General features: G+C 41.3%; 1 protein-coding gene and 1 non-coding gene across 23 annotated transcripts in view; both read right to left on the bottom strand.

Annotated features, from left to right (window-relative positions):
* The window catches only part of PRRC2C (proline rich coiled-coil 2C), a 106,726-nt gene extending 89,497 nt beyond the window's left edge, over window positions 1–17,229 (bottom strand). For all 22 annotated transcript variants that reach the window (XR_012422036.1, XM_005539987.4, XM_045392758.3 and 19 more), the window contains exon 1: window positions 16,996–17,229. The gene's annotated coding sequence lies outside the window, so the exon portion shown is untranslated. The remainder of the gene's footprint in view (window positions 1–16,995) is intronic.
* Window positions 17,230–20,540: 3,311 nt separating this feature from the next.
* On the bottom strand, window positions 20,541–20,643 carry LOC123571201 (small nucleolar RNA U13). Its single transcript, XR_006695381.1, has one exon. It is a non-coding gene; the product is annotated as a small nucleolar RNA U13 (small nucleolar RNA).
* Window positions 20,644–25,840: the final 5,197 nt, after the last annotated feature.

Raw genomic sequence — 25,840 nt, 5'->3', positions numbered from 1 at the left:
TGATTTTTGACAAATGCAAAGAAATTCAGTGGATAAAGGACAGTCTTCCCAAAAATGATACTGGAGCAATTACATGTACATAATATTAAAAAACACTGATTCACACCTCACACCATATATGAAACTCAACTCAAAAATGAACCATAGACAAAATGTAAAACTTGAAACTGTAAAACTTCCAGAGAAAATACAGGAGAAAATCTTTGTGACACTGGGTTAGATAAGGACTTCTTGGCTATTAACACCAAAAGCAAAATCTATAAAAAATGAAATTTATAAACTGGACTTTTGCTTTTTGAAAGATACTGTTGAGAAATAAAGGACAAGCTAGAGTCTGGAAAAAAAAACTGTCAAATCATAAATCTGAGAAAGAACTTTTACCAAGAATATATACAAAACTCTCACAACAACCAACCCAGTTTTTAAAAAGAGGCAGGAGATTTGAAGAGACACTTCACCAGAAATATACAAATGGCAGGTAAGCATATGAATATACTCAGTGATATGGTTTGGCTGTGTCCCCAACCAAATCTCATCTTGAATTGTAGCTCCCACAATTCCCACGTCATGGGAGGGACCCGGTGGAAGGTAACTGAATCATGGGGGTGGGTTTTTCCCGTGCTGTTCTTGTGATAGTGAATAATTCTAAAGAGATCTGATGGTTTCATAAAGGGAAGTTTCCATGTAAGGCCTGGCTTTGCTTCTCCTTCTGCCATGATTGTGACGCCTCCCCAGCCATGTGGAACTGTGAGTCAATTAAACCTCTTAACTTTATAAATTACCCAGTCTTGGGTATGTCTTTGGCAATGTGAGAACAAACTAATACACTCAGCATCATTTGTATTTGGGAAATGCAAATTTAAACCAAAATAAAATACCTCCACACAATCAATACAATTGCTAAAATTATAGAATGATTATATGAGGTTTTGGCAAGAATATGGAAGAACTGGAAATGAAAATAGCACAATCACTTTGAAAAACAATTTGGCAGTTTCTTTTCTTTTTTCTTTTTTTTTTGAGATGGAATCTCTGTTGCTCAGGCTGGAGTGCAGTGGCGTGATACTGGCTCACAGCAACCTCCGCCTCCTGGGTTCAAGCAATTCTCCTGCCTCAGCCTCTCAAGTAGCTGGGACTACAGGCATGTGCCACGATGCCTGGCTAATTTTTGTATTTTTAGTAGAGATGGGGTTTTGTCATGTCGGCTAGGCTGGTCTTGAACTCCTGACCTCAGGTGATTCACGTGCCTCAGCCTCCCAAAGTGCTGGGATTACAGGGGTGAACCACCATGCCCGGCCTACAAACACATTTACATGAACATTCACTGATCATGCTTCAGGGAGACTGGCAGGAGACGAAATCAGAGTAGGCAAAAGTCACATTTTGCAGAGCCTTGGATTAGAAGTGTTATCCTTGAGTTTATTCCAAATGCCACAAAAAAAGCTGGGTGTGGTGGTATATGCCTGGAGTCCCAACTACTGAGAAGGTGGGGTGGGATGATTACTTGAGTCCAAAAGTCAAGTCCAGCCTGGGCAATACCAGCAAGACCCCATCTCTCATTTGCAACAAAAAAACAAAAAAGGTTTTAAGGCCAAGAAAACCCACTGAAGGAAAAAGCTAGTTAAAAAAAATCTCAATTGCTGAGTAGGCACAGATGCACTCAGCATAACCACATTTAAGTAACAAAATGGTACAATTTACATAATTAGTAATCCCAAAACCCTTGAAACAGCAAGCTCAGTAGCATTCGTCTTCAGCTTGCCAGCTCTGATTTCAAAACCCATCCACACAGTTACAGAGGATATCAAAAGAAGTATATCCTCTACCTACATCAATTTTAATTTTGAAAAGCTTTTTTATTACTTTTACAATGTTAGTACTTTTTATATTACTGTCCTACTTGCCATGTATCAAAAACTCTCAATCATTAAGGGCAGAGGATCAGCCTGTAAAAACAAAACCTTCTGAATAACACACCTTTCTTTCTCTGTTTAGGGAAGAGAAAATCATCTTTTAAATTCAAGGGTCTATGACCAACTGAGCAATGCTGGTAAGAAACTAGCATTTTTCATTGTAATTAGATGTATCAAAACAAGTACACCTCAGCTGGGAGTGGTGGCTCACATCTGTAATGCCAGCACTTTGGGAGGCCAAGGCATGCAGATCACTTGAGCTCAGGAGTTTGAGACCAGCCTGGGCAATATGACAAAACTCTGTTTCTACAAAAAATACAAAAACTAACAGGGCGTTGTGGTGGGCACCTGTAGTCCCAGCTATTCAGGAGGCCGAGGCAGGGAGGACTGCTTTGAGTCCAGGAGGTCAAAGCTGTAGTGAGCCCTGTTCACACAGTAGCTCATGACTGTAATCCCAGCACTTTGGGAGGCCAAGTCAGGAGGATCACTTGAGCCTAGGAGTTCAAGACCAGACTGAACTGGTAGTGAGATCCTGTCTCTACAAAAATAAATAAATTAGCTGGGTATGGTGGTGCACACCTGTAGTCACAGCTACTCAGGAGGCTGAGGTGGGAGGACTGCTGAAGCACAGGAAGGCTTCAGTGAGCCATGATGGCACCACTGCACCCTACCTTGGGCCAAGAGAGTGAGACCCTGTCTCAAAAAAACAAAACAAAACAAGACATGTGCATCTGCATTTTCCATATTTTGAACAGCAAATATTACCTTGTAACAGTTTTGTTTTTGTGGGGAAGAACAAAAAGTACTGAAATGAAAGAAGAAGTTTAGGAGGAAAAAAAAGGAAGCCAGGGCTTTTAAAGCAGACTGTTTCCAAAAGGTCTAAAAGAAATTTGGAAGGCAACGGTTTATTATAATATTTACATTAACCTTTTAAAATCAAAGAATGACACTTAACAGTGATAACAAAAGGATGTTTTTCATGAAAGGATAGCTATCATAGATTGAAACTCTGTGGAGATAACCTGGGCAACATAGTGAGATTGTCTCTAACAAAACAACTAAAAAGTAGCCAGGCATGGTGGCGCACACCCGTAGTCCAAGTTACTTAAGAGGCTGAGGTGGGAGGATAGCCTGAGCAGAAGTTCAAGGCTGCAGTGAGCTGTGATTGCACCAGTCCACTCATGCCTGGGTGACACGGCAAGATTTCGTCTCTAAAAATAAAAAAATTTAAATTAAAAAAAAAAGAGAGAGAAAATCTGGAGGAAAAAATCTAAGTGGTTTCCACATTTGTTAAAGAGATTAGCTATGGTCTCTCAAATTCCTTTGGTACTCAAAACTATAAGATTCTAGTTTTAATAAAGAAAACTTTAATTTTAAGTAATACTGAAAATTTAGTATATTTGGAAAAATAACCCCCATACTTCAGCAAATTGCTATTTGCTAAATTCAATTAAATGACGTAACTTTCTTTCTGGACACAATGGGTTTCTAAATATCCAAGCTCTGTTTACTATTCTTTCCTCATTATTCTCATGATGAGTTCAGTTCCCCTGGAAAATACAGTGCCCCCCCAGACTTAAGTAGTTAACATTAAAAATGAATTACAACAATTTCCAGAGAAGTATACTCTAAAAGTGTTTTACAGAACATTTGTAAATCAAGAAATAATGTGTATTAACTAATTGATAATAGTCAAGTATCACATATAAATATAAAAGGTAAATAGCTTCTGTGTAAACCATTTTCTCTGGTTTCCATGACTATGACAGCTTTCAACCTCGTTAACTTTTTTTCTGTCTCTTCTTGCCATCGCTCCCTTTTCTTTTTTGTCTTTTTTTGAGTCTCACTTTGTCACCCAGGCTGGACTGCAGTGGCATGATCTTGGCTTACTGAAACCTCTGCCTCCTGGGTTCAAGCGATTCTCCTGCCTCAGCTGCCAGAGTAGCTGGGATTACAGGTGTCTGCCACCAGGCCCGGCTAATTTTTGTATTTTCAGTAGAGACAGGGTTTCACCATGTTGGCCAGGCTGGTCTAGAACTCCAAACCTCAAGTGATCCACCTGCCTCGGCCTCCTGAGTAGTAATCCTAAAGTGCTGAGATTGCAGGCATAAGCCACCGTGCCCAGCCCATCTCTCCCTTTTCTATTAATAAGTGCTTTCTCCTTTGGCCATTTCATCTGCTCTTCACTGCTTCAAATATTTTCAGTAAACACAATTCTCAAAACTTTCCTTCAAGCTACAATCTTTGGATACACAGTTTTAATGGTCTACAAAACATCACTTACATTTCTTGTTGGAACTTCAAACTCAAAATGATTAGTTCCACTATTCAATCATACAAATATTTACCCAGGGTCTACCATATATCACGCACTGCTAGGAACAGATGAACAAGAGACATGCTTTCCCCATCCACTGAGTGGAGGTAGAGTTTAAAAATTTGAGGAGGCTGGAAAAAGTTTGAAAAGCAAATGGGAGAATGTGAAAGCCAAGACATTGGCAAGAAGCACTGAAAGCCTAGTAGGGCTGAGTGTCATGGCTCACGCCTATAATCCCAGCATTTTGGGAGGCCAAGGAGGGAGGAATGCTTGAGCCCAGGAGTTCCAGATCAGCCTGTGCAACTTAGTGAGAGATCTTGGTCTCTACGCAAAATGAACAATTGGCCGGGTATGGTAGAGTACGTCTATAGTCCCAGTCCCAGCTACTCAGGAGGCTGAGGTGGAAGGGCCATTTGAACCCAGGAGTTCAAGGCTGCAGTGAGCGATGATAGCAACTGTTGGGCAACAAAGCAAGACCCAGTCTCCCCTTCAAAAACAGAAAAAAAGAAAGTCTAGTAGAAGCTGGGGAGCAGGGGTATACAGTATTCCCAAGTTTGTACAGTTATGATTCTCTTCAATGTCCAGTAGGACATCTAGGGAGTCGGGAGTGGTAGAAAGCACAAAAGCAGCTGGACTGAATCAGAGATTACAGTTGCATCAGTAATTAGTAAATTAGTAAAGAAAAGCAAGGTGGATGAAGATACTGCCAGAATTTCTTGAGTAATGTTTTACTGAAGTCTAATCCAGACAGTGAAAGAAAATGGTTTGAATGCCTATGTTTCTTCCAAATTTCATGTTGAAACTTAACCCCCAATGCAACACTATTAAGAGGTGGGGTCTTTAGGAGGTGATTAGGCCATGTGGGCTCTGCCCTCATGGATGTGATGTATGCCTTATGAAAGGGCTGGAGGGGAACCAGCTATGCACTTCTGTAACCTGAGGACATGAACAAGGTGCCATCTTGGAGGCTGAGATCCTGCCTGTCGGTACCTTGATCTTGGACTTTCCAGCCTCCAGTACCAACAGAAATTAATTTCTGTTATTTATAAGTTAACTAGTCCCAGGCATTTTGTTACAGCAGCATGAATGGACTAAGAGAGGAAGTCAGAAGATAATGAGGAGAGCAGAAAGGACTGGTGATTTCAGTAAGGTTGACTAAAAGCTCTAGCAATAAAATAGTAATTATTGGCAGGGCATAGTGGCTCACGCCTGTAATTCCAGAACTTTTGGAAGCAGAGGCAGAAAGATGGCTTGAGCTCAGGAGTTCAAGACCAGCTTGGGCAACACAGCAAGACTTTGTCTTTTCTTAAAAAAGAGGAAAAAAAGATAAAGAAAAAAGAAAAATTAGCCGGGTATGGTGGCTCCTGCCTGTAGTCCCAGGTACTCAGCAGGCCAAAATGGGAGGATCACTGGAGCCTAGGAGGTTGAGGCTACATTGAGCCATGATTATGCCACTGCACTCCAGCCTGGGTGACAGAGGGAGACCTTGTATCCCCCCACAGCCCCACCAAAATCTGAGCTCTAAAGACATAGTATAACATAAAAATACCAGATTAGGGCCAGGTGCAGTGGCTTACATCTGTAACCCCAGCACTTTGAAAGGCGAAGGTGGGAGGATCACTTGAGTCCAGGAGTTCAACTCCAACCTGGGCAACAGGTGACCTCATCTCTACAAAAAATAAAAGTTAGCCAGGCCTGGTGGCACATGCCTGTAGTCCCAGATGCTCAGGAGACTGAGGCAGAAGGCTTGAGACTAGGAGGTTGAGGCCACAGTGAACCATGACTGTGCCAGTGTATTACTGCCTCGGCAACAGGGTAAGACCCTGTCTCAAAATAAATAAATAAAAATAAAAATAAATACCAGATTAGGACTAAGAAGGGCTTAAAGCCTAAATCACTGAATATTACCAATGAAGAAGCAATCTTAGCGAAGTAAAGTAATTTGCTCAAAACATACAGAGCTGGAAAGTGGTAGAGTCAAGATTAAATCCAGGCTGACTTCAAAGCCAGTGCCCAACACAATCTCATTATTTAAAAAATCAGGATTGAACTTTCATTTTAAGAAATTAACAAGCCGGATGTGGTGGCTCATGCCTGTAATCCCAGCACTTTGAGAGGCTGAGGTGGGCGGATCACGAGGTCAGAAGATCAAGACCATCCTGGCTAACATGATGAAACCCTGTCTCTATTAAAAATACAAAAAAAATTAGCCGGGCGTGGTGGCAGGTGCCTGTAGTCCCAGCTACTCGGGAGGCTGAGGCAGGAGAATGACGTGAATCTGGGAGGCAAAGGTTGCAGTGAGCCGATATTGAGCCACTGCACTCCAGCCTGGGTGAGTAAGACTCCGTCTCAAAAAAAAAAAAAAAAGAAATTAACTGAAATATAAAACAATAAAAGTCACTTAAGAGACCCTAAATGATTCATGTTTTCATTATCAAACGTACTGCATTACAATACAGAATAAGATACCAAAGATAAAACACAATAGCAACAAAACACAGCAACATCTCTATTAACAAATGTATTGGTGGGGCATGGTGGCTCATGCTTGTAATCCCAGCACTCTGGGAGGCAGAGTTGGGAGGATGGCTTGAGCACTGGAGTTTGAGACCAGCCTGAGCAACATGGAGAGACCTTGTTTCTATCAGAAAAACAGCCGGATGTGGTGGCACATGCCTGTGGTCCCAGCTACTCAGGAGATTGAAGCAGGAGGATCGCTTGAGCCTGGGAGGTTGAGGCTACAGTGAGCCAATGATTGCACCACTGCACTCTAGCTTGGGTAACAGAGTGAGACCTTGTCAAAACAAAACAACACACACACACACACACACACACACACACACACACACACACGCTCCAAATGTATCGATTTGTTGCTAGAAATGTCATTTTGTAGTACAAGTAATAACAAGAGCTTGTGAAATAAATTTAATTAAGGTTTCTGGTGATGACAGGGTTTAGACAGCAGACATTAAAAACCAAACACACAGGGTGTGTGTGTGTGCCTATGTGCATACTATATAGAAAATAAGGTAAATATGGTAAAATATTAACAAGTGGGGAATCTGAATGAAGGAATATGGGAATTCTTTGTATTATTTTTGTAACTTGTAAAAAACAAAACAATCAGGCCAGCTGTGGTGGCTCACGTCTGTAATCCTAGCACTCTGGGAGGCCAAGGCAGGTGGATCACTTGAGGTCAGGACTTCAGGACCAGCCTGGCCAACATGGCAAAATTCCGTCTCTACTAAAAATACAAAAATTAGCTGGGGGTGGTGGCATGCACCTGCAGTCTCAGCTACTAGGGAGGCTGAGGCAGGAGAATCCCTTGCACCTGGGAGGCAGGGAGGGACCCTGCAAAAACAAAACAAAACAAAAAAAACCAAAAGGCATAAGAACCAATGCTCTATAAATCGTAAACGGGGCGGGGTGCTGATGGACTGATGGGTGCCCCCTGACATTCGTATGTTGAAGCCCTAAATCCCCTGGGCTGATATTTGGAGATGGGGCCTTGGAGAGGTAATTAGATTTAGATGAGGTTGTGTGGGCCATGAGGTATCTCTAATAAAAAGAGATAGCAGAGCTTGCTCTCTTCTCCATTAGAGAATACAGTCAGAAGGTGGCTGTGTACAACCTAGGAAGAGCCCTCACCAGAACTACCTGTCAGAAATATTATAAAGATAATTCTTGCTTTGAGTAAGAAGTTGAATTGGCCACTTATAAGGTCTCTTCCATTTCTAGTAGTCAAAATGAACTAGCAATTCTAAGGTCAAATATTTTAAGAGTACATTCGCCACTATAATAGTAAAGCTAAGAATACCACCATATGTTGAATTCTTTTACTACAAATAGCAGTTCAGCAAAAACATCCAAAATGGTCATTTTTAAAAAAACAAAGTGTAATATAAATAAATCTGTTGGAGTTCTAATTAGGATAGTGGAAGGGCTCAGACTGTTCCTGGAACCTGAAACATGTGAATTAAGTTTCCGGAGCAGGATAAAGCCTTAACAATCAGAACAGAAATGTAGCTATCAAATTTTCTGTACTAAAAACTCCTGTCCTTAAAAATTACAGCTGTCTGTCTACCGATTACTTAATGAGGTGATTGCCAGGGCATTCTTTTTAACAACTTACGTATTTTAAAATTGTTAAAATTACACAACTATTTCTCTTAAAACTGTTTTTGTTTAAATTCTAGCTCTAATATTTAGTAGCTAGGTGACCACCGGCAAATTAATCTCAACAAATTTTTACTTCCTTACCTGGGTGGGCTATAATATCTACTCCAACACTATTACAAGATTTAATTAACAAAGTGTGTATAAAGCTCTTAGAATACTGTAAAGCCCATAACAAAAGCTTATTTAGTGGTAATCAATATTTGCAAAACTAATATATTAAAAAGAAAAACCCAAGCACAGATAATTTCTTCTCTTTTTTTTGAGACAGAGTCTTGCTCTGTTGCCCAGGCTAGAGTGCAGTGGCAGGATCTCTGCCTCCCAGGTTCAAGCAATTCTCCCGCCTCAGCCTCCTGAGTAGCTGGGGTTACAGACGCCTGCCACCATAACTGGCTAATTTTTGTATTTTTAGTAGAGATGGGGTTTCACCACGTTGGCCAGGCTGGTCCCAAATTCCTGACCTCAAGTAATCCACACACCTTGGCCTCCCAAAGTGCTGGGATTACAGGGTGAGCCATCGCTTCAGGCCCAAAGCACAGATAGTTTCTTAGTCAACCTTTATGTATTATTTTTCTTTTCAAGAGTTTTACTCTATCACCCATGCTGGAGTGCAGCAGTGCCATCACTGCAACCCTGAACTTGAGCTCAAGTGATCCTCCTACCTCACCCTCCTGAGGAGCTAGGACTACAGGCACATGCCACCCCACCCAGTTAACTGATTTTTTGCAAGGCCAAAGTATGTTGAATGTTATGGGATTGAAAGAGAAGTATTTGCTCCAAGATGCTCATCTAGCATCATGAATTACAGTTAATCTTTCGGATGACCAAAGGGTTGCCTTTAAAAGTCAGAATATTAATTTTAAATTTATTAACTGTAGAGAATTGGTTAACATCCCTCCATATCATTGGCTCTCTTCTTCTACCACGGAAATATCCAATCTTAAAACATGTAAACCTATTTCCTTCCTTCTTTCTCTCCTTCCTTCCCTTATTATTTTATTTTATTTTATTTTTTTAAATTCCCCGGCCCGGCCAGGCACGGGGGCTCATGCCTGTAATCCCAGCACTTTGGGATAGCGAAGCAGGTGGATCATTTGAGGTCAGGAGTTCGGGACCAGCCTGGCCAACACGGTGAAACCCCATCTCTACTAAAAATACAAAAAGTAGCCAGGCATGCTCGTACACACCTGTAATCCCAGCTACTCAGGAGGCTGAGGCAGGAGAATTGCTAAAACCCGGGAGGCAGAGCTTGCAGTGAGCCGAGATTGCGCTACTGCACTCCAGCCTGGGTGACAGAGAGAGACTCTGTCTTAAAATAAATAAATAAATAAATAAATAAAAATGTCCCTACCGCCTTGCTTTTAATAAGAAACAGGGTCACCTTAAATGTTGTCCAGGCTGGAGTGCAGTGGCTATCCCACTATTGCTCAGCATGGGAGTTTTAATCTGCTCTGTTGCCAACCTGGACCAGTTCACCCCTCCTCAGGCAACCTGTTAGTCCCCTACTCCCAGGACACCCTATTGATGCTGAATTTAGTGCAGACACTCAATCCATATGTAGCACATAGTGTGCTACCCTCCAAAACTCCCGGGCTCAAGAGATCCTTTCACCTCAGCCTTCCAAGTAGCTGAGCCTACAGGCACATGCCACCACATCCAACTCCTTTTTCTTTCTCCTACTTTCATTCTTTCTATGTTCAAGTTTGTCATAAATATAACAGTATAATCAAAATATTTTTTCTGTCTGATCAGAAAACCAATCAGCATGCGTAGGCCATTCTTGGCTTTTTCCATCCCCCTTTAATAGCTATTGCTTCAAGAGAATTTCCCTGTCTCCCAAATGCCAGAAGACTCTAGTTCTACAGTTGGGAGATGTTTTATCTTTCCACATTCTGTATCCTAGTTGTGGTGGGGACTACAAAAATCCGTATGTACTAAAACTTATAGAACTGTACACCACAAATCAAATTTCTAAATATAAACTTAAAATTCACCTGTCTAAAGCCTCCTTTGTTTTCAATGTCCTCTTTCTGGTTTCAAAATAAAATTCCTCTGTTCCATTTTCCTAACCTTCAGAAGTAACTGTGTACCTTCCCTATTGTGCTTCTTCAATTAAGAGCCATAAAATTTATATAGCTTTAATTGTAAAACCTAACATTAAAAAGTTACTTATATATCAAACTACTTGCCACATGACCAAAAATCTAAATTTTAATTTAAACCCCCAAATTACAAAGTTTTTGGGTAAGATTAAATTGTGTTAAGTATTGTTTTACTCTTATCGCTCCTCTTTGAAATTCAATAAACTATGATATTTAATATAGTTTCCTGGTTAATAAAAATATTTAATAAACTACAATACACCTTTTTTTTTTTTTTTTGAGACGGAGTCTAGCTCTGTTGCCCAGGCTGGAGTGCAGTGGCCAGATCTCAGCTCACTGCAAGCTCCGCCTCCCGGGTTTACGCCATTCTCCTGGCTCAGCCTCCCGAGTAGCTGGGACTACAGGCGCCTGCCACCTCGCCCGGCTAGTTTTTTGTATTTTTTTTTTAGTAGAGACGGGGTTTCACCGTGTTAACCAGGATGGTCTCCATCTCCTGACCTTGTGATCCGCCCGTCTCGGCCTCCCAAAGTGCTGGGATTACAGGCTTGAGCCACCGCGCCCGGCCTACAACACACATTTTTAAAGCACACTGGGTAAATTAGAATTCTGTGCTTGCCCAACCACCTAACCCATCTTAGCAAAAAGTTCAAAGTTTTTTGCTCCTTAGTGACCATTTCTCCAATTTCCCAATTGTTTTTGATGTTGTTCTAAATGTATCCTTAATATGTCTCCTTAAGGAGTCTTTCAGAGTATCCATTGGTCTCCATAGGGCCTTTATGTAACTAGGAAAAATACATCCTTCTGGGGAAATACAGAAACTTTTGGCAAGGAGCCGACGCCTCGGAGAGAGGAGAAGTGGAGGCGCAGTTTCCTCTGGGAGGCCTAAGCTAGGGCACAGGACTCTGTAAGCAGAACACAGGCTGACTTGTTGCTTCCTTCAGTCCAGCGTCGTTGGGCAGTACACAAGCTGCACAACCATATATAGCAGCCCTGTACCTTCAGATTGTTCACTGGCAAACAGCGAAGAAAAAAATGAATTATTAACTTGGATACCCATTCTCCAACCACATACATGCATCCATCTCTTATCCTTCACACTCAAGATTTATTCAGAAGGGATCTTCCAACCTCATAGGGAACCTATCCTCCCTTTATCTTTAATTTTCCCTTTTCATGGTTCTCTTTTCTGCTTTAAATATGGTCAAGACCCATGTCTTGATATTGTGTAATATTAAAGAATATTAAATTCAGAAGATATATAGAAATATAGTACAGTCTTCTGAGATAGGGGAAATGGATATTATCCTTATATCATAAATCAACATATTTAAAACTTAAGCCAGGTTAACTTGCCCCAAAATTAACAGCTGGCACAAAGTGACAAAAAGGACTAAACCTAGGTTTAAAACAATTGTTTAAAACAATTAGTCCAGAGTCCACTTTGAGTATTCAATATATCTAAAAATCAAGAGATTTTTCCTCCTACCCCTTTAACCTTTCACCTTTGTAACTTGACCTAGATTATTTTAAGGTCACCAAGGATCTCACAGCCGAATCCAAAGACTACGTGTCACATATTTTTCTGAACTCTGCTACATTTAGCTCTAATAATCCTGTTTTTAGATTATTCTCTTCTGCCCCGATTTCTATAGTGGCTTCCTTATTTTGTCTTGTTTTTCCCTTGCCACAGACTGTCCTAGACATCCTATTACATTTCTCTATCTAAATAAACCTACTCCTTTGCAGTTTATCGTGAAAGTGGTTGTCTCAAGTATGTGGTTAAGACTCTAATTCATATCTCTATTCCTGTAATGCTGCCATTTCCTATTTTATCAATCTATTCCATTCTAGGCTTTTGACCTTCATTAACTGTAACTGTGGCCTGATCCTATCCAGTATTCATTTCTTATAGCAGTAATGTCCCAAAGGGTGGAATACAAAGACTGGTAGTATATTGGATGATTTTAAGTGATCCATAGAAAATTATGTAAAATCATGTTTATTTTAAAATACATTGGGGGGATGCTAACGCCAAATAATCATAAAAATTTTCTTTTAAACGGCCAGATGCGGGGGCTCATGCCTGTAATCCCAGCACTTTGGGAGGCCGAGGTGGGCGGATCACGAGGTCAGGAGTTCGAGATGAGCCCGACAACATGGTGAAACCCCATCTCTACTAAAAATACAAAAATTAGCCAGCCGTGGTGGCGGGCGCCTGTAATCCCAGCTATTCAGGAAGCTGAGGTAGGAGAATCACTTGAAACCGGAAGGGAGAGGTTGCAGTGAGCCAAGACAGCGTCACTGCACTCCAGCCTAGGCAACAGAGTGAGACTCCATCTAAAAAAGAAAAAAAAATTTCTTTTAAATTCATTCAATTAAAAGACAGCAAATTGAGTTGAAGAAAAATATTAAGTAACAGGCAGGTGGTTTGAGACGAAGCAGAAACTGTGAATGATTTAAGTTTGGAAAATACCGGCCACTAGGAAACCCATGTAGTTGAGTTAGGCACTCAGGCTCTGGATCAATAATTCAAATGCCATTTCTACCACTTAGAAGCTAAGTAACTTTGAGCAAATTACTTAAATCTCTTCCTTTTTGGCTTTCTGCAGTATGGATTTAAATAGATCATTCACAAAATAGTTTAGTACATGGCATAGTAAGTGCTCAAGAAATAATAATCACAATTATTCTTGATTTTTCTTAGCCATCACTGTTTCACTTATAATCAACTAGGCACTCAATCTGTACTATCAGTAATTTTCTGCACCAAATTTCCCTTACCTTCTTAATACACTTTTTTAATCTTCTAGCATGAATCCAAAGATTACAAGATAACTTTTAACATTAATCCTCAAGGCTGTGAACACCTTGGGAGTGGACCAAATGCCATATTGCTCTGATTCACTGGGCCTTACAAAATTAAAAGAATATTTAATCTTTGTTGAATAAGCTAAAAATTTTAAAAATCAGATGTAAATAAATCTCACAATGCATGCTATTTAACACAAACTCTTTGAAGGTTACTTGTGATACTATTCTTAGAGGTAAAGGAAAAAACCTGACAGCATTTCCTTTCGCTCCAATAAGATATTTATCAGTTAATCTTGTGGGTCTATTCTTTTGTGTTTCTGACCCTCATTCATTCAATAACATATAAACTCTAGGTATACGCCAACCACCATACAAGGTGATGAGGACATGGAAACAGTCTAGTAGAGGAAAACAAACTAATATCAGAACACAGAAAATAGAAAAATTACTAGGTACTATGTATTGCTATGTAGTATGCTACATACATAATATCCAGTAGTTTTTTTAATACCAGACGTGCTCCACAAATGATATCCCATCTTCCCTTAATGTTGAGGACATAGCAGCACCACACAGGGGTGAGTATATCACACTGACTATATTTCACGTAATAATTTCATTGCAATCTTTTGTTCAGACTCTTAGATATCAGCCAATCATGTCTGCCAATCAGACAAAAATTTCCTGTTGAAACTAAGTAACAGCCCTTGTTTGACTGGATTTGCTGGCATGTAGTCACAGGCCCCAAAACATGCTTTCTGATAACTTGGAGGAAAATAAGGACTAGAAGTGTAACTGGCAATGCTGGGAGCAATGGTAGGCACTTCTAGTCCCAGCTACTTGAGAGGCTGAGGCAGGAGAATCTCTTGAGCCCAGGAGTTAGAGGTCAGCCAGGGCAACAGAGTTAGGTCTGTCTCTTAAATAGAAAATTTACTAAAGTTACCCTCTCTCTATAGAACGCATTTATCCACAAAGGTGTTCTGGCTGATGCATCAATGAGATTAGCCAGGAATTTAAAATGTTGTGACTCAGAAAACTAACATAGTAACTCTCAGACTTGTAAGCAACAATTAACATAGACTGAGATAAGCTTTCATTGTGTTGTCCTATTCATAAGGTGACAAAATCACGCTTTACCGAAGCAAAAGTATGTCATAACTCAGATACAACTTTTTTATCTCCTTCACTGTAAGAATACAATTCTGTACTAACTTATGTAACATTTCACCAATCATCAATCCTTGTCATTTATAAATATGACATAAATAGCATCCAAAACACAAGTTACCTGATTCAACAAACTGAAGCAGTGTTTAGGGGTGACACTTGGAGGGAGACAGGGATAATCTTATCAGTAAAGAGTGTGGAGTGGGGGTAAGAAGAAGACAGGGGACTGGAATGAGCCAGAACTTCTGCATTTTCAGCTATGAACAAGATACTCATCCCAAGGATATTTACTGTAGAGCATAAAGAAATGGCTAAGCAGCAAAATCCTGCATATAAATAGATATATTAGGGATAAGGGGAGGTGAAATTTTCTTATATACCTAAAGAAATATACACATCACCCTGAGAATATACAGATTATTTATTGCTTGGAAGAGAGTATTTTCTTCTACTAATATCCTACCATTCTCCCCCCGTTATTAGTTGACCTTTTACGATGTACTAAGCATAGTAAGAAGTCCTTTACATATATTATCCATTATCTTTTTTTACTCCTATAATAAGCCTTTGAGGAAAGTCCTATTATCATCACCATTTTACAGATGAGGGAGTATTCTACCAATAATATGTCAGATGCTCAAATTTAGAAATTGTATCTATGACATGGTAGAGTTAGTTTTAAGTTATCTCTAAGCACTCAAATAGAAAGGGACGCAAAAAAATTAGCCTCTACCCCACCTCCAAAGTGGATATAATCCATTTTTACAACTTGCAACACTTTAACCTTAGCATGCAACCATGTTCATAAACTAGTCAAGCTAAAGAAAAACTACCAGTTAATAATGCTTTATCTTATTTAGTTACTACAGTTTATAATTTACAAGGCAGGTTGAAGGTATAGAGCATCCCCTTTGGGTTCAGACAGTATGGAATTGAACCTACATAATACTACCAATAACCGCTAAGTGACCTTGGTCAGACTACTCTCTCAGATTTCATTTCCTCATCTGTAAAATGGGGATGATCAAAATTACCATTTCCCTCAAAGGTCTGTTGCGGGGATTTAAAAAAAATATGTATGAAAAGGGCTTATTACTGTGCTCAGTGTATAGCAAAGGGTCACCTAATGGAGAACAGCCACACATAAGCTAAGCAGAGCAAACAAAATCACTTAAAAAGGCTATATTCTGAAAATCCATTCACAGAAAAGGAGAGAAATACTATTTGACTACATGCTAAAGACAAAATTCAAATTCAATCTATTCCTAATTTTTTAGGGGATCAATGCATTTGGGGTGAGCCAGAAAAGATGCTGCAGTGCATCTGTGACACACACCTAAAAATGGCTCCAGTCAAAGCAGCATCTTAATTACCAATATGGGAGGTGAAACCTAGTTTTGAAAAATGCTGGGGTTAGGCTTGGTAGGTGCTTAATATCACCGTATTATTTTTATTTGCAGGGTAAGCTATTAAGTACTCAACAATCAAAAATCCTCCGATTCTTCTGGTGCATTCCAAATGAAAATCTTACAGCAGAGCCGCCTACTGTACAATTCTAAGTACTCTAACGAGGTATGAATATGAACCCAGGCTGAAGACCAGCCAATGCGGAAATCCGGGTAGCTTTATAAGCCAGCAAAGATCAGGCATGTCAGACCCTCAAAAGATGCCAAATAATGTCAAAACACACATACATCCCTTTAAATTAAAGGTATTCATCTCATGCAAAGGAAGGAAGCCTCTATCAACGTCTCCACTGGCCCCATGCCCTTTTCTTCAGTCCTAAAACGGGGCCTTTACCCTAACACCACCAATACCAACGCTATCTCAAAGACAGGGACCTACCGAGATTTACCACGCAAGTTAGAGGATGGAGCGGCCTAGAGTGTGAAAAGACTACCCAAATCCTCCTCTGGAGTTGGGCAGCACTTCCCTAGCGGAAGTAGGGTTGGTCTTGATTCCCCGAAGAGCCTCTCATCTCATCAGGTCTTTAATCCAGACCCTCCTATACATTGCTCATTGCAAGTCCCACCCTCACTACACAGGAAGAGAGAGAGAGTGAAGGCCCCGGCTGAGTCCTTCAGTTGTTTGGGGGAACACATACCCCACACTTAAAAAAAAAAAAAAAAAAAAGACTTGCACGTCCGCCAGTCCAGGAAGACGGAAAACCCCTTCGCTTACCCGGCAACATGCGTAATCCCCTCGCAGGGCCAGGACTGGGGTCTGGGTGGTAGCAAGACAGACCGGTCCAGAACTCCCGCTGCAGACCACATGGGGCGGGTCTGACTCCGGTTTCCCGCTCCCCAAGCTGGAGGCCGACTTCCCCAAACACAGAGATGATGGTAATCAAAGAGAAGGGAGATGCCCGGACCCAAGGCCCTCTCCACGCTGCCCCCTAGCCTGCGGGCGCCAAGGTCTGGGTGCGCTCCCACGCCCCAGGCCGCACGCTGGCCGTTCCCGACGGGGCCCTCTTTGATCGCGGCCCCCACACCCTCGCTTTCCTTACCGGTGTGGGTGAGTGTCAAGTTTGCGCACTTCTAGGGTCTCCGCCGATCTCTGATCGAAAGAAGGGGGAGGGAAAGCTGGGGTTAAAGGGGTGGCCGGAAGGGCCACCGGACTGGAAAAGCCGAAGCTGCGGATGGACAAACCGCCAAAGCACTTTCGCAGCTTCCAGAGAGGGAGCGAGCGAGCGAGAGAGAAAAAGAAGCAAGATGGCGGCTAGCCAGCCCCTACGTACTACGTCATGACGCTAAGTACGTAGGGCAAATCTCCGCAAGACCACACTCCTGCGCAGAGACGGCCGGATCACGTGAGGCCTCCGTGGCGACCTGACGCCGGCAGAGGGTGCTGGCGCTTCCTGCTGGACGGAGGGAGTTTCTGCAATCAGAATTATCTTTTCAGGACGAAGCTTGGACCTGAGACCTTTCCAAGAAGTCTTAAATTGAGCACATTTACAAGATGATAATAAGCCTCAGTTAAATGAGCCCTCTTATGTCTGGTGGGTGGATGTGTAAATGGTTGAATCAGCAGTTTGCCAGTATGTTCTCAGTGAATTTGGGGGCAAGCTGAGAAGTCTTGGTGTATTGGAAAGTTATCACAGAGAGTGAAAGTAAAACTAGTGTGAGGAACAGAGTAACATGGGCTACTGAGAGCACTTTTTAAGTTCCTGATTATGGATGTGAAATAAGCCATTCAGTTTATTTATATGATCTCTGCAGCACAGTGTTCAGCTCCGTTGAATAGTAAAGTTCACCCATGCTGGCTTTTACCACAAGTGTAACATAGGCAGATGAGTGTATCTGGAAGTGGGAGACTATAATGATGATAATATTATGTCAGAACAGGTGGTGAATGTTTAGTAAATGGTATCTTTTGTCCTCTTTGTGAACTACCTATGACTTATTTAAAAATTCAAGGATTTCTTACCACTTCTGGTCTGAACGATCTTCCCCGCCAGTAGCTGGTGTATGTCCATGGAATTATCACTGTAGCATTTATTTCATTCATTATTAAAATAAATGAAATAATAAACAGAGGTAAATTATGAACACCTCCCTCCCCACTGATTTAATTTGAAGTAGAAAAGTCTGGGCTTGCTTGGTGGTTCATGCCTGTAATACTAATACTTTGGTAGGTCAAGGCAAAAGGATTGCTTGAGACCAGGAGTTCGAGACCAATCTGGGCAACATGGTGAGACCCTACCTCTGCAAAAAAAATTAAAAAGTAAAAAAGCTAGCTAGGCATAGTAGCACATGCTTGTAGTCCTAGCTACTTGGACTTGGGAGGCTGAGGCAAAAGGATCACTTGAGCACAGGAGGTTGAAGCTGCAGCGAGACTCTCAAAAAAATTAAAAAGAAGAAAAGAAAAAGTTTTTCTTATTGATATAGGGTCATTGCCAGGGGAAAGCCCACTGATCATCCACAAGAGGACAAGGAAGCATTACTTTAGTGAATTTCTACAATCTTCTAGGATCTGGTCTACAGTGTCCTGGTCACAAAAAACATCTTTCTTTGTTTTTTGAGGCAGGATCTCACTTTGCTACGAAGGCTGGAGTGTAATGGCACGATCACAGCTCACTGAAGCCTCAACCTCCCAGGCTCAAGCAATCCTTCTGTCTCAGCCTCCCAAGTAGTTGGGACTACAGGTGCTTGCCACCACACCTGGCGTTGTTTTTTTTTTTTTTTTTTCCCCCAGTAGAGCCGAGGTCTTGCTATGTTGATTGGGCTGGTTTCGAACTCCTGAGCTCAAGCAAGCCTCCTGCATTGGCCTCCCAAAGTGCTGGAATTACAGGCATGAGCCACCACGCCCAGCCAAAACATCTGTCTTGAGCAATGGAGAACAACTTCAGCAATCAGATGAACTTAAATTAACCAAGGTCATAAGACTGACATGTATTAAGTTATTAATTTCCAAGAGCTTTAATTTATATGCTTGAACACTCACAACTGCAAAGCCAATACTTTTTTTTCTTTCTTTTTTTTTTAACTTTTTGCCAGAAAGAGAATGTCTCCAGTGTTCCAGCATGGACCCAAGGTGTTGTCTTTTCTTGAGTACATTTTCTCATTCCCTCCCCTCCCCTCCCCTCCCTTCCCTCCCCTCCCCTCCCCTCCCCTCCCTTCCCTCCCTTCCCCTCCCCTCCCTTCCCTTCCCTCCCCCTCCCCCCTTCCTTCTTTCCTTGCCTGCCTGCCTGCCTGCCTTCTTTCCTTCTCTTTCTCTTTCTTTTTCTTTCTTTCTCTCTTTCTTTCTTTTCTTTCTTTCTTTCTGTCTTTCTGTCTTTCTCTCTTTCTCTCTTTTTCTTTCTTTTTTTTTTGAGATGGAGTCTCACTCTGTTGCCTAGGTGGCGTGATCTTGGCTCACTGCAACCTTCACCTCCGAGGTTCAAGTGATTCTCTTGCCTCAGCCTCCCGAGTAGTTGGGATTACACAAAGGCGCCCCCATGCCAGGCTAATTTTTGTATTTTTAGTAGAGACGGGTTTTCGCCGTGTTGGCCAGGCTGGTCTCAAACTCCTGACCGCATGTGATTCGCCTGCTCAGCCTCCCAAAGTGCTGGGATTACAGGTGTGAGCCACTGTATCTGGCCCCTCTGAGTGCATTTTCTGTGTAGCCAAACCTATTCAGGAAACCAAGGTATTATCAGAAGGTTGCTTGATGAACACCTATTCTGAACAAGTGGAGTTATATGTATAGACTTTTCTTGATTCATCTATCTTCACAACAGGACAATTTTGTTCTGAAAATAGTAGTTCTCAATTTCCAATGGCTGCACTGATCTCCAATATGGTGGGGACATCCTGCTGAGCTGTTGATTTGTACTCTTTCTCTCCTTAGCACTTGGATGGCCACTGGCCCTAAAGTGCCCCTGTATGTGACTTTCTCTGTTTCCATGGCTACCCAAACCGCTTAGCAATATTATTTCAAGAAAAATCAAGTTACAGTTAAATCAAACCAGTGTGTGTTTTAAAGGTGGCTTTGCTTATTTCTGCTCCTAGCTATGTATGTGATCTTAAAGTTTAACTTTTAGAGAGCAGTCTTACTGCCTTTGTTTCCAATTTATTGGGGAAAATGTGACTGAAGTCTCCTTGTACTGGTACAATATCTAAAGCCAACTAATACTCTTTTATAGTTTACTTTGACTTGGATTATTTGCACTTCTCCTGACACTCCACCATTGTAGACAAATTTGTTAAAAATGTCTTCATGACAGATGGAATGAAAACTTCTCATTTAATTTACAACGCTTCTATTTAAACAACCATTTTAGGGTAACATTATCAAATTTCCAATTGGTGGTGTGGAATCAAGCAAACTAGTTTCTTACTGAAAACGAATTCACTCTCCAAACAGTATGACCTATTTGCTTTGTGATTGCCCAGCCTTATTTGCTAATTATTTTATTGAGTTTCTACCCTTCTCATTGTGATTGATTCCATAATCCTGTAGGCACTGAAATTTTATGGTAGTTAAAAACAAAATGATCATAAAAGTATCATACTTTATTAGTAGTAATTTTCCTTTTTTCTCTCTTCTTTGTTTAAAATTTTTAAATTTTCACATCGGATGGGGAATGGACCACGTCATAACAAGGTTTGAGGGCGGCACATCTCATACATGCATGTGAACACCGAATCATCACACTTATGAACTACAAAAGGATCAGCAGTTGTGTTTCTTAAGTGTTTAGGTGCATTTGACAATTTTGTTTTCTTTTTATCAATGATCCAGCAAACCATATTTAGTTAAAAACTGTGAAACATGATAAGCCTGGTGTAAGGAAAACCAAAATACCCAAATACTGCATGAAAATGTAATCTCAGTTTATAAACATCAACAGATGTTGTACATTTGCTAATAAAGATAAGAAAAATATTGCTAGTGCTTCAACAAATCACCTTTGGGGGGTCCGGAAAAACAAAAACTAAGAAAAAAATGGGCCAGGCGTGGTGACTCTCACCTGTAATCCCTGCACTTTGGGAGGCCGAGGCAGGCAGATCACCTGAGGTCAGGAGATTGAGACCATCCTGGCTAACACAGTGAGACCCCATCTCTACTAAAAATAAAAAAAATTAGCCGGGCGTGGTGGCACACGCCTGTAGTCCCAGCTACTCAGGAGGCTGAGGCAGGAGAATTGCTTAAACCTGGGAGGCGGAGGCTGCAGTGAGCTGAGATCCTGCAACTGCACTCCAGCCTGGGCGACAGAGCGAAACTCCATTCCCCCTGTTCCCCCCCCCAAAAAAAAGGCCTTTGGCCAACTTGTGAGGGGCTAGATATTAAATACATGATAATATTTATATTATACATTATATGTAAAATTTTACATTATATATAAAAGGATAATTTTTTTTTTTTTTTTTTGGAGATGGGGTCTCACTCTGTCACTCAGGCTGGAGTACAGTGGTGTGATCTTGGCTCACTGCAACCCCCGCCTCCCGGGTTCAAGCCATTCTCCTGCCCCAGCCTCCCGAGTAGCTGGGACTACAGGTGCGTGCTGCCACACCCAGGTGATTTATTTATTGATTTATTTATTTATTTTATTTTAGAGACGGGGTTTTACTGTGTTCCCCAGGCTGGTTTCGAACTCCTGAGCTCAGGCAATCTACCCGCCTCAGCCTCCCAAAGTGCTAGGATTACAGGCATGAGCCACTGTGGCAGGCCAAATAGCATAAATATTTTATTTTATTTTATTTTATTTTTCTGAGATGGAGTCTTGCTCTTGTCCCCCAGGCTGGAGTGCAGTGGTGTGATCTCAGCTCACTGCAACCTCTGTCTCCTGGGTTCAAGCAATTCTCCTACCTCAGCCTCCCGAGTAGCTGGGATTACAGGTGCCCACCACCACACCCAACTAATTTTTGCATTTTTAGTAGAGACAGGGTTTCACCACATTGGCCAGGCTGGTCTCGAACTCCTAAACTCGGGTGATCCACCCATCTCAGCCTCCCAAAGTGCTGGAATTACAAGCGTGAGCCACTGCACCCAGCTGATAAATATTTTAATTACCAGTCTGTTTATTGTCTTAGCAAACTCTTTTTATGATTGAATAAAGGGGACAGTTTGGCTAAAAGTTGTATTTATTTCTTATGTCATAAATTAATGAAGTCTGGATTACCTGGCATTTACTGTCCACCAAAAATTTTCCAAGAGTTTTCTTAGCTGACAGGAGAAACTAAGTTCTTACAGCTATGGATTCCAAGTCAAGAGGGTGCTGTGTTGTTAATAAGCACAGAATATCTGGAAGATTTAGTCCCTCACAGAGCTGCAGGCAGAAGGGAGGGAAAGAGGGGAGAGACGGAGAAAACAAACTTTGCTGTCTCCCATTTTTACCTTAGGCTGTAAGTTCACCTGAGTCAGGAAATGAGTAGCGATAAAAGGCACCGATTCTAAGGGGAAGATCACAAAGGGAAAGGGGTCACAACAAAGGCAGAACAGGAAAAATTTACAAAAGGAAAATAGCCAGGTGGTAATTGAAGGTACAGAATATTGTAATTTCTTGATTTTTTTTAGGCCAAAAAGCAAATCCTTGAGATATTACTAATCAATATGAATACAGTGCTCAATAATTATTTCTAAAATTAAAACTCTGTCTGGGGCTTGTAGCATTTCTTAAAGTAGAGGAAACTTTTTATGTATCTGCTGCCCAACCAATTAGGTATATGTATAAATAAAACTATCCGATTTCAAATCTTTTATTGCTTCATAGTAATTAAGAGAGGATTGATAGTACATGTTTTGGTTACCATTGGGATTAGGTATTTTGAATAATTTTTAGGCTTGTGGTAGAAGAGAGAATTTTATATGTTACAATGTCACCAGTAGCTTGTACCTAGTTTGGTTATTTGGTTTGTTTGTTTCTCTTTCTCTTCTCTATTCTTATGTCTGCTGGGGTTAATTAAATGATTATTTCAGAAATATTTCTATGAGTTGCTGAGAGTCTCAGTGAGATAATTGCTTCAAATGGGAATTAGTGCAATACTCTGGAGATTGGACCATTGTTAACTTCATAGGGCACAGTCTTGATAGAAGAGAGAAAGGAGAATAGTGATTGAAAGAGAATTGAGAAAAGATATCTCAAAGTATTTAACAGCCTTGGTGAATTGCAGTGAAATGAAACTCTTCATTTCAATATTCCATAAAAAACATAAAACAATATTCCCTATTACCTATGTATTAGCCAGGTGTGTGCCCATAATCTCAGCTACTTGAGAGGCTGAGGCTGGAGGATCTCTTGAGCCCAGGCATTTGAGTCTGCAATGAACTATGATCTTGCTACTGCTTTCCAGCCTGGACAACAGAGTGAAACTCTGTCTAAAAACAGAACAGAACAAAACAAAAGGCATGATATATCAGGCTACAGAAGACATAAAAATGAATAAAACAGTTTAAATTTCTGTTCTCAGGAGATTCTATTCAAGTGGGATGAGAGTGGGGTGAAATTATAAGTAATTATGATTAAAAGTGACAAGTCCTCCAGAGAAACAGAACCAATAGGATGTATAGGTCAACAGACTGGAGACAGGAAAGAGACCAAGTTGTAGTTTAACTCAAAAGGCTGCCATACTTAAGAATTCCTTTGCGGGAGGTCAGTCTTTGTTCTATTAGGCCTTCACCTGATTGTATGAGGCCCACCCACATTATGGAGGTCAAAATACATCCATTTACAGTTAATATAATCACCCCCCCACCCCCTCCCACAAAACAAAAACACTTTTATAGGCTGGATGAAGTGGCTCATGCCTGTAATCCCAGCACTTTGGGAGGCCAAGGCAGGTGGATCAGTTGAGGTTAGGAGTTTGAGACCACACTGGCCAACATGGTGAAACCTCAGCTCTACTAAAAATACAAAATTTAGCCAGGTGTGGTGGCACGTGCCTGTAATCCCACCTACTTGGGAGGCTGACACAGGAGAATTGCTTGAACCTGGGAGGTGGTGGTTGCAGTGAGCCAAGATCGGGCCACCGCACTCTACCCTGGGTGACAAAGAGAGACTCTGTCTCCAAAACAAAACAAAACAAAACAAAACACCACTTTTATGGAAACATTCAGGATAATGTTTGACCAAATATTGACATAGTAGCCCAGCCAAGTTGACAAAGAAAAACAACCATCACAGGTGATAAATTCTCTGATGAGAGAATTAAAAGTGCCATGTGAGTCCAAAGGAAGGCACCTAACCCAAATTTCCAGGGACGGTGGGGGTCAGGGAATGTAGCCATAATAGATCAGTTGCAAGTCAATATGCAGGGTTGCAGCAGAGAAAGATTTAATCATATGGCTGTGAGGAGTTTAGGGCTTGGGTTTTTAAGGGTTTCAGAGTGGGCTGAAGTGTAGAGATAGTTGATGGGTTGAAGAGTGCAGAGTGAAGTCATGGGGCAGGAGATGAAGAAACCGTATTCTCGTGCTAACTAGGCTGCTCTGTGGAGATCTTTAAACTAGTTGGTGTCAGCTGTTCTGTTTGAAATTCAGTATCTGTTTAAGCAGTTCTTATTTTTTTTGAGATAGAGTCTCGCTCTTACTCGCTCTTATTGCCCAGGCTGGAGTGCAATGGTGAGATCCCAGCTCACTGCAACCTCTGCCTCCTGGTTTCAAGTGATTCTCATGCCTCAGCCTCCCAAGTAGCTGGGATTACAGCCGCCCACCACCACACCTGGCTAATTTTTGTATTTTTAGTAGAGCCGAGGTTTTACCATGTTGGCCAGGCTAGTCTCGAACTCCTGACCTCAGGTGATCTGCCCACCTTAGCCTCCCAAAGTGCTGGGACTACATGCGTGTGCAGCTGCGTCCAGCCTTAAGCGGTTCTTAAAAGCCTAATTATTCTAATGTTAGAAATCCTATCAGTAGGAAATATCGAGGTGCAAATGGTCAGTATCTAGTGTTACGAGACTTTCTCTTATGAGGAAGTGGGTCATAGTGCAGCCTAATTAATGCTTATAACTACATTTCTGCCCAGAATTCATCCCCAACAGTTTATAGGAATTAGATACGCATATGGATATATGTTATGAGTGAGGGCGTGTTCTGTCTGTGTGTGTGTGTGTGTAGATATGACAGGAAGTGATGGGGCAAGCTGTGGGGAAAGGGAGGCAGTTAACTTGCATATAGTGAAGGGTGAAGAATGTTTCAGGCAGAGAGACCAGTGTATGGAAAGATCCCAAAAGCCAAATGGAACATGGCATGTTTGAGGATTTTAAAAAGCAGCTTGATAGCTCTGTTGTTCCTAAAGTAAAAGGGAAGAGGTGGAGGGGGTGGGGGGAAGGTGAAAAAGGGGGCCAAAAAGCAAAACTTCAGAGATGATCAGAGACCAGACTGCAAAAAGTCATGTAAACTGAGTTTGTATGACTGAGGGCAATAGGAGCCAATGATTAGATTTAAACTGGGATATTACATAGTCTAGATAAAATGTGTAAATTTTATTGATATCACATAGGAAATACAGCTTAATGTATATTATTCCTTAGTGACTTTTTCCTTCGACAAGTATTAATTGAGTGTGAACTATGTACCAGTGATTGTGCTAGCTGCTGGAGCTATAAATGATTAGTGTTTGAAACCTTTCTTTAGCTGAAATGTGAAGAATGGTTTGCCTGGCACAGGAGCAGCTGTGTTAGGGGCTATAACGATAATCCAAGGAGTAGTGAGAGGAGGCTTGAATCCTGCAGTAGACGTTGAGAGAAGTAGGCAGGGCTGTATTGTTTCCTCGGATTGTTTTTGCTTCCACAGAAACTCCATCATGATTCTCTTAAGAAACTAGGGATTTATTCTTGCAATGATGTGATTTCAGAAGGCAAGCATTCTAAAACCCATTTGTGACCATTAAATGTAAAATGTATTTATTTTTGTCATCCAGGCTACAGTGCAGT

This window comes from Macaca fascicularis, chromosome 1, assembly GCF_037993035.2.
Source record: "Macaca fascicularis isolate 582-1 chromosome 1, T2T-MFA8v1.1".
NCBI lineage: Eukaryota > Metazoa > Chordata > Mammalia > Primates > Cercopithecidae > Macaca > Macaca fascicularis.
This window is presented reverse-complemented; position numbering and strand designations above follow the sequence as displayed.